This window comes from Mus pahari, chromosome 6 (genome assembly GCF_900095145.1).
Source record: "Mus pahari chromosome 6, PAHARI_EIJ_v1.1, whole genome shotgun sequence".
NCBI classification, from domain to species: Eukaryota; Metazoa; Chordata; class Mammalia; order Rodentia; family Muridae; genus Mus; species Mus pahari.
The window spans coordinates 1,340,258-1,348,601 of NC_034595.1; the positions used below are offsets into that span (position 1 = coordinate 1,340,258).

Genomic DNA, 8,344 nt, shown 5'->3' on the forward strand with positions numbered 1-8,344 from the left:
GCAGAGGCAGAGGCAGAGGCAGAGGCAGAGGCAGAGGCAGAGGCAGAGGCAGAGGCAGAGGCAGAGGCAGAGGCAGAGGCAGAGGCAGAGAGGTCTCTGTGAGTTTGAGACCGGCCTGGTCTACAAAGCAAGTTCCAGGACAGCCAGGGCTCCACAGAGAAACCCTGTCTCAGGAATAAAAAGGATGGAGAATGTTTTGGGACAATCATCCTGAGCTGACGTCAGCTCCAATTATAACTGGGCTATGATGCAGCTCGAAATTAAGCATCTCCAGCCAGCAAGACCTGACGACTGTCACAGGCAGACGAGCTCCTCTCATTAGGGACTTGGGGGCTAAGGATTGCTGCCACCCCTAGCATCTGCCTTGATGGTTCTCATGTGCTTGGCTGAATACACTAGGGATTTAGAAGAAGGCACCCTAGTTCCTTTTGCCCTCCATGGTCCCTGATAAAATTCTGCAATTATTCAAGGAAACTGATGAGAAGAAATTGGCATGCAATCTGTCACTGCATCTTAACGACTTGCTTAGGTGTCATGGGGGTGATGTCCACTTTACAGATCAAGAAACTGAGGCTGGGCTGAGGAGATGGCTCAGTGGGTAAGGTACTTGTCCTGTGAGGATATGAGTTTGATTCCTCAGCATCTCTGTAAAAGGCAGGGAGTGGCAGGAACACCGGCATTCCCCGTGCTGTTTATGTTGAAACAAGAAGTGGAATTGTAAAATTCCTGGGCGAAACCCTGGGCATCTGGCCTGGTGTAAGAAGCCTTGAATATAAAGAGATCCTGTCTCAAACTCGGTGAAAGGTGAGGACCAATACCCGAGATCGTCCCCAGCTTCCACGTGCACACACCCACCCACCAGAGTGCGATCACAGTTTCATTTTGTTTAGTAGTGCCAGGGATCAAACACAGGACCCTGTGCACACCAGCTGAGTGCTCTACCATCAAGCCATATCCCTAAATATTTTTGTTTTTGTTTTTTTTAAGACTCAGGCTCTCTTATCAGAGTTGGTGAAAACTCAGGAAGGAAGCTGTTTCCATGGAATCCTGCTTTCCTCTCATCTCGTAAGGAGCATTTGCAGCCAGGGCAATGGTGGTCCATACCCACTGCATTGTCAGAACGTCTGGGAGCATCTTCCCTGGGATGGGGGGGGGTGCGGGGGGCAGTCCCTCCGGTGAGGCAGGTGTCTTTAAGAGCTAAGAGGATCCTGCACCTCATCTTCAGAAACACCTTCCAAAGCCACTTTGACACCCTGAGAAGCCCTGTAGACAGCTGTGAGTATTATCAGTTTGAAACTGAACACCCACCCAATTCTACATTCAGGTGACAGTAAGCAATTCCCTAAAGTGTGAAAACACTTCAAGGGAAGGTGAGACAGGAGCTGTGATTTTATTTCTAGGGATGATTGGAAATCACAGAACACCTTCCAAAAAGATCATGTTTATGCAAATGGACCACTTTACCTGGGTGGGAAAGATGCAAACCACTTTCCACAAGGAGAAAATGGAAAGAAATTCCCCCAAGGGTAGAGCCCTAAATCCTTTACTGATCTCTTGCCAGCATCTGAAGAATTCCAAAGGCGACAAAGGTGTAGAATGTGGTCTGTCCAGCGGCAGATTCTTTGCTGGTTACATTAAAAAGCGTGTGGGAGCGTGTCCTTGGCCAGATGGAATGGGTGGGAGAGAAAACACTCTCCTGCTTTTTAAAAATTTATTGTTACCTTAAAAATTGTGTGTGTGTGTGTATGTGTGTGTGTGTTCATGTGAGCATGTGCAACACATTAGTTTGGGTGCTCACAGGTGTCAGAAGAGGGCATCTGATCCTTTGGAGTTAGAGTCATAAGTCATTGTGAATTCAGTTCCTCTGCAAGTGCTCTTGGCTGTGGCCCCATCTTTCCAGTCTCCTGCCCCTCCCCCAATAAAACTAATTAGAGTCCATTTTGAAGGAAGACTTGCTATGTTCTGTTTTACCTGCCACAGTTAATTTTACTAGCAGGAACTCACCCCTGCCCCTTACCGTCTCAGGATCTAGAGGTAAGAGAGCAATGCCCGAGTCTCACAAGCTGCGCTCCGTCTCCTCCCAGGCAACATCCCCTCTGTCATGTGACTCAGCTTACTGAGTGACCTGTCACCATTATCAACTACTCAGAGGGCCGTTGGCCTCGATGAGGAAGGCCTCTTGTTCTTGAGTAATGAAGGAAAGCCTCTTTAGAAGCTACCCTCCGCGTTATAGGATGACCAGCTCACAACACGATATTTGACCTACCCTGTGCCAAGTATTCTGTTTTAAATCGGGTCTCACTATGATGCCCAGGGAGCCTCTTCCTCAGGCTCCTGGATGGCCCGCTAAGTCTCCAGGGGTGCTACGCTATGCTATGCCCAAGTAGCCCACTGGCACCGAGTCTCACTCTAGGGGAGCGTTGTATCAATCAACAAATAAGAAATGCCAGTCAGTGATGGGGCTGTGACGGTGAAGAAGGAAGAGAGGCTGATCTAGCTGTGGACTTGGTCTTACTCCTCTGAGTTCTTTCTGCAGTCCTTGCTCCTGGGTTTCATTCCCACCTCCCTTCCCGTAGGCAACACTTGTTTCTTTGTCTTCTTCTGGTAACCTAACCTAAGATTTCCTGTTGGGGCGGGGCTTTGAGCCGGAAGAGGAGGAGGCAAGGGCTTCTGAGAGAAGTCCTAGGGTTCACCAGCCTTCTGGCTTTCTGTGGTGGATCACTGCCATCAAACAGTGTGAGACACAAGTAGGAAGACAGGGAAAACTGGAGACATGAGAAGAGATGAGGCTTCGTCCTGGAACACAGCTGACCTTTCTCTCCAGCGGGGATGCAAGAGTTCCGTCAGGGTTAGCCCCTGCTTAAGGCCTTTGCCCTGTCACGGGTGCAAACGTGTGCTTTCCTAGGACTCTCACTAGACGCCCCGCTTACAGGGACAGGCAAGTACTAACCAACCCTCTTGGGCAGCCCTGTCAGGTTTGTTCCATCTCTGCCCGCTCAGATCCACCTCACTTTATCAAAAGAGAGAGAAGGAAATATATGTTTCTTAGCAACCCTTTGCGATATAACTCGAGTCTCCAAAATAGCATATAGAATTACTAATAAGACAAGGACTTCTGTCCTTTGAGGAGCCTGTTGCCCACACGTGGGGTGTGCATTACTCTCCGAAATTCTCAGTTGAGGCGCCCATGTCCTTGTCCTCGGGCAGGCCTTGTGTTTCCTTCTGAATTCTCTTTCTTCTGCCTTAACTCTATGTTTAAAGTGGTTTGACCTAAAATTCTTTTCTGCTCCAAAGCCACCAATCTCAGTTTGACCCAAACTAAGGCTCCTAGAAGATGAGGGGACTCCTCAGGCTGCCAAGGGAGGCAGCATGGAGCTGTGTCTCCGTCTCCTTCCTACTTTCAGAAAGCCTTTACGTACGTATATAAATGTCACGGCTCTCCTTGAGCAGAGCCAGTCCGGGGATGTCGCCTCACTGGGGACCAATCCATGTGAGAAATTAGATCCCAAGGCAATGGGGTTTGGTAGCTGCGACCCGGCAATACTCATAGTTCACTCTCTCATCCATATATTCTTCTCTGTGTAGCAGGGGTGTTCAGACCTCCCAGTCACATTTCCCACAATCCCCTGCTAACCAGTTCCATTTGCATCTCGCTAATAGGAAGCATTCGTGGGGAAAAGTTCATACCAGGGAATTTTTCCCAATCCCCATCCTGGTTTTGGGCACAGTAGTAAAACTACAAGTGATCAAAGATGGAGTAGGGCCAAGTGGTACCCAGCTACCTGCTGAGTGCTTAGAGAGGTACAGCCTCCAGTGTGGCAGATCTGGCAGGGCTAGGGGCAGCATCCACAGGGTCCAGCGTGCTTGGACATCACCTCTTTATTTGACTTGTATTCTCCATCTGCTCCTTGATCACTGAGAAACCCTTTGGAAGTTAGAGAGCATTGCCATCAGCACCCTATGAAGAAGCTAGGACTCTCTGGCCTTGTAGAGGCAGTGACAGCTCCACCTTCCTTCCAGTCCCTCCACCTCCAGGGACCTGGGAACGCTTGCAATGTGTCACTTCAGGGACAACCCTGCTTGTTCCAGCCCTCCCAAGGAAGTCCTGGGCTGAGACAGGGCCTAACATGTTTTGATGAGAACCTCGATGGAGCAGATGCTGAAATACAATCATGGAGGCAAGTGCCAAGGTGGAGACAAGTTAAGGGTTTGCTTTCCCCTGAAAGAGATGCTGTGTAAGAAAGAGTGGAAGGCCATGAGCCCCTGGGGAGGAGGACAGCCACACATGAAGATGCCACGGTGAAATCTATTACTTTGTATGCTAACCTCAAAAATTAATTTAAAAAACACTATGGCTAAAAGGAGAATTTTAAAAAGCAGCCTGCTTTATGACGATCAATCTCAGCTGACAGGGCAGCGTGTGAGCTACACGTGGGGGTGGGGGACACACAAGGAGGGTGTGGGGAACTCAGTTTCAGGATTGGCCAGACAAGAGCAGCTAGCGCCATCTTCGTGAGTGGGGATTGTCAAGCTATCTCTGAGGCCTCAGGCCTTCTATCTGAAAGAATAATTCCTGCCTCTCAGGACAGTGTGGGAGGATTAAAGGAGAGACTTAGAAAGGAGACTGGCCCCGCATTGGGCCCAGAAGGACATTTAATAAGTAATCTATTTTATCTAAGTCACTTTAGTGCCAGGTCTAATCCTTAGAGTGGAGTAGGGTGGGGGTGGGGTGGGATGGGGGTGGAGATGGGATGGGGATGGGGAGAGGAACAGGGACAGGGATGGGGAGTGCATCCTGTAGGCTCCAGGACTCTCTTAGCAAAGTCTCTGCTTTCAGACTGTATCTCTAACAGCTCACTACTGGATGTTTAACATACACAATAGTGACTTAAAAGTCACACGGGTCAAGCCCTAGACTGGGGCCTCTCCTTTCCTTCCTTTCTTTTGTGGTCTCAGCTTCAGCTTCACAGCAGAGGATGGGCTGGCCTGCCCATGACTGGCATCAGGTTTGAGAGGCCGGAAGTGATAGCTTCTGTGAGGTTGACAGGCAGCACTTGGCTGAAGCTGGTAACTAATCAGAGAGGAGATCCCTGAGCACAGCCAGAGGGCCTGGCCCCCTGGGTACTGGACAGAGCCAAGTTCTGTGCTTCCCAGAGCATGCTGGGAAATGTTTCTTCCTGAGCATGGCTTTGGAGTTCATACTTGCCTCTGGGCAGTCATGCTTGCTGTGGGAGAGGGGGCATGTACTAGCATCTGAGTGTGTGTGTGTGTGTGTGTGTGTGTGTGTGTGAGATCATGCACATTCCATTGTACATATGCTTTAGTGCATGTATGTACATGTGTGCACACATTTTTATGTCTATGTGCATATCTCTATACATATGCATGTGTGTAAAATCTGCACAGAGATGGAGAATTCCTTTTTTAAATTTAGTTTTAAAAACATCTTAATGTGTGTGCATGTGCCTGCTTGTACACCACATGTGTGCATATGCCAGTGGAGGCCGGAAGACGGTATTGGATTCCCCGGACCTGAAGTTGTGAGCTACCTAATGTCGGTGCTGGTGTTGGTAATCAAACCCAGGTCCTCTGCTAGAGCAGCAATTGCTCTTAACTGCTTAGCCATGTCTCCAGCCCCCACCCCCAGGTGAATGGATGTCGAAAAAGCTGAAGGTTGAGGAGCCAGGAGCCCTGCCTAGTATGCTGGAGGAGTGGGCAGCCATCGCAGGCTGAGTGGACAGTCCCATACACATTGCCTGGTTCTTCACTTGGGTCTGCACCAGTCTCCAAGGAAAAACACAATATTGTTATTGGAGCTACAAGATGGCAGAGCGGGTCCCCATCCATGGAGGGTGGAGCTTGATACCATGCAGGCATGGAGGAGAATTCTCAGTATCCTCTGTCCCCAGAGGGACAGTGGGACTTAAAAGGGAGGGAAAGATCAAATAATTAGGTCTGTCTATCCTGTGTTCTGTAAAGGTGAAAAAGGTCTTTTTTTCCGTGTGTCTCCTTGGAATATAGGAGAGGCCATATTTTGCCTTCTATTTAAAATATTTTTCTTATACTGCAGACTCTTTGGAGAGGTCTGAGCCTTCAGATGTGTGGTGGAGAGGTAGGGAGGCTGAAAGTCAGAGGAGGGGTGGGGCGTGGGGCGTGGGGCGTGGGGCATGGCCTGCCCACTGCCACTCTCTGAGGTTGGTAAGATGGAATAAAAGCCCAAGTAGCGACTTCCCACAAAGCACTTGGTAGCCTAAGGCAGGGCTGGGCTCAGCAGAAGGAAGTGGAGGCCCAGAGAAGGCTGGAGGATGGGCCACAGTACTCCTTCTCTTTCCGTTAGTATAAAAGCAGAGGCAGGGTTTGGGAACAGCAAATATCAGACATGCATGAAATGTGCCCAGAATAAAGGAACAGTGTAACGTGAACTCTGCTACAGGCGCACGAAACACCACAAGACATGTCAGCCAACAAGCTGCGCTGGGTGGCGTTGATGAGTCTGGCAAGTACCAGCATCAAAAAGTGAGCAAAATCCAGGCCTAGACTGCACAGAGCTCACAGTCTGCTGGGAGAGAGAAATACTAATAATAGGCACATGGGAACGTATAGAATTACTAATAAATAACATGAAGAAGTAGAACAGATTGCCGTGAAAGAAAACAAGACCCTAATTTAGGCTGGGGGGATCCGGAAAGGTCTTTTAGAGGGAGGCGGTTTTGGGGCTGAGAAATGAAGCAATTATTGGTGAGCTTAAGGCAACACGGGGGGTACCTTGGGAAGAAGGAATCACAAGGGTGTTCAAAGGGGCCCTGGGGCAGGAAAGCAGCTGAGAAGTCAAAGCATGAAACATTGACTGTGAAGCTGAAGAGGGTGGCTGAGGAGAAGATGGACAAAGAACATGACAAGTGACACAGGTAAAGTGAGTGGGAGAGGTGACATGTGTGGAGACAGGTGTGTGGAGACAGGTGTGTGGGGACAGGGGAGGTGAGCAGGACAGGTGACATGTGGGGACAGGTGTGTGGGGACAGGTGAGGTGAGCAGGACAGGTGACATGTGGGGACAGGTGTGTGGGGACAGGTGAGGTGAGCAGGACAGGTGACATGTGTGGGGACAGGTGTGTGGGGACAGGTATGTGGAGACAGGTGTGTGGAAACAGGTGTGTGGAGACAGGTATGTGGAGACAGGTGTGTGGAAACAGGTATGTGGGGACAGGTGGTGAGCAGGTTAGGTGAGGTGTGTGGGGACAGGTGTGTGGGGACAGCATAGGTGTGTGGGGACAGATGTGTGGGGACAGGTGTGTGGAGACAGGAGAGGTGAGTGGGGACAGGTGAGTGGGGATAGGTGACTCAAGACTTAAGCCACAGCCTTCACAAGATCCCTCTCCAGGGCTTAAGCAGGAAACAGTTCTGGAGAGTAGAGACTCCTAGAGGAGCTGGCTGCAGCAATCCGGAGAGCTTTTGTGAATCCTCGTCTGAGCAGGGCGAGCTTCAGGAATGCAGCCGCCTTTGAGTCACCATATTCCTGTATAAATCACCCCAATACACTCAGTTTCAGTAAGCTGGACTTGGGGAGACTCTTTCTTCTGTCTGTCCTTGGTGACCTAACATGGCCTTAATTTTGCAGGGGAGCTGTGGATAGATTTTCATCAGGAGAAGACTTGATCTACATTATCTAGACTTGAAAACCTGAAAACATTATACAACATTGGCAGAGTGATATTCTGCATGTGCCAGACTCCCATTCATTGGCCATCCTTTCGGTCACGTGGCTGGACAGGCTTCCCAGCCTCCATGTTAGTTAAGTCAGGGTTTTGACCAGCTAGCTAATGGACCCGGCAGGGATGACATCTGCTGTTACAGATCTCGCACATGCAAACTTCTCAAAAGATCCTTCATTTCCCACCTGCTAGTCAGGGTCCTAGGAGCTAGCAGAGAACTTGCAGGCCCAAGGAACTGCAGGGACAAGAGACGAAGAGGCTGGGCTCAGCTTGAACGTATGGAAGGGCCATGCCCCCCTCCCCCTGTTATTTTACTCTATTAGTTATGTTTCTCATCCTGCAACCAAACACCTCACAGGAAACCCCTTCAAGAGGAAGGGCTTATTTGCGGTCACCTTTATCTTCCTGTTCTTTCTTCTTTCACTTTTCATTACTCCCTCCAGCCTCCATTTCTTCCTTTTTGTTTGTGTGTTTGAGACAGGGTCTCAATGTGTTGTTCTGGGTCAACTGGAACTCACTATATAGAGCATGATAACCTTGACTCAGAGATCTGCCTGAGTCTGCCTCCTGAGTGCTGGGATTAAGGTACATGACATGATTCCTGGTCAAATCCATCCATCCATCCATCCATCC

At 49.6% G+C, this 8,344-nt stretch overlaps 1 protein-coding gene across 1 annotated transcript in view; it reads right to left on the minus strand.

Moving 5' to 3' along the window:
- Nucleotides 1–8,344, minus strand: part of Gabbr2 (gamma-aminobutyric acid type B receptor subunit 2) — a 336,248-nt gene that overhangs the window by 84,924 nt on the left and 242,980 nt on the right. The gene's annotated exons all lie outside the window — the stretch shown is intronic.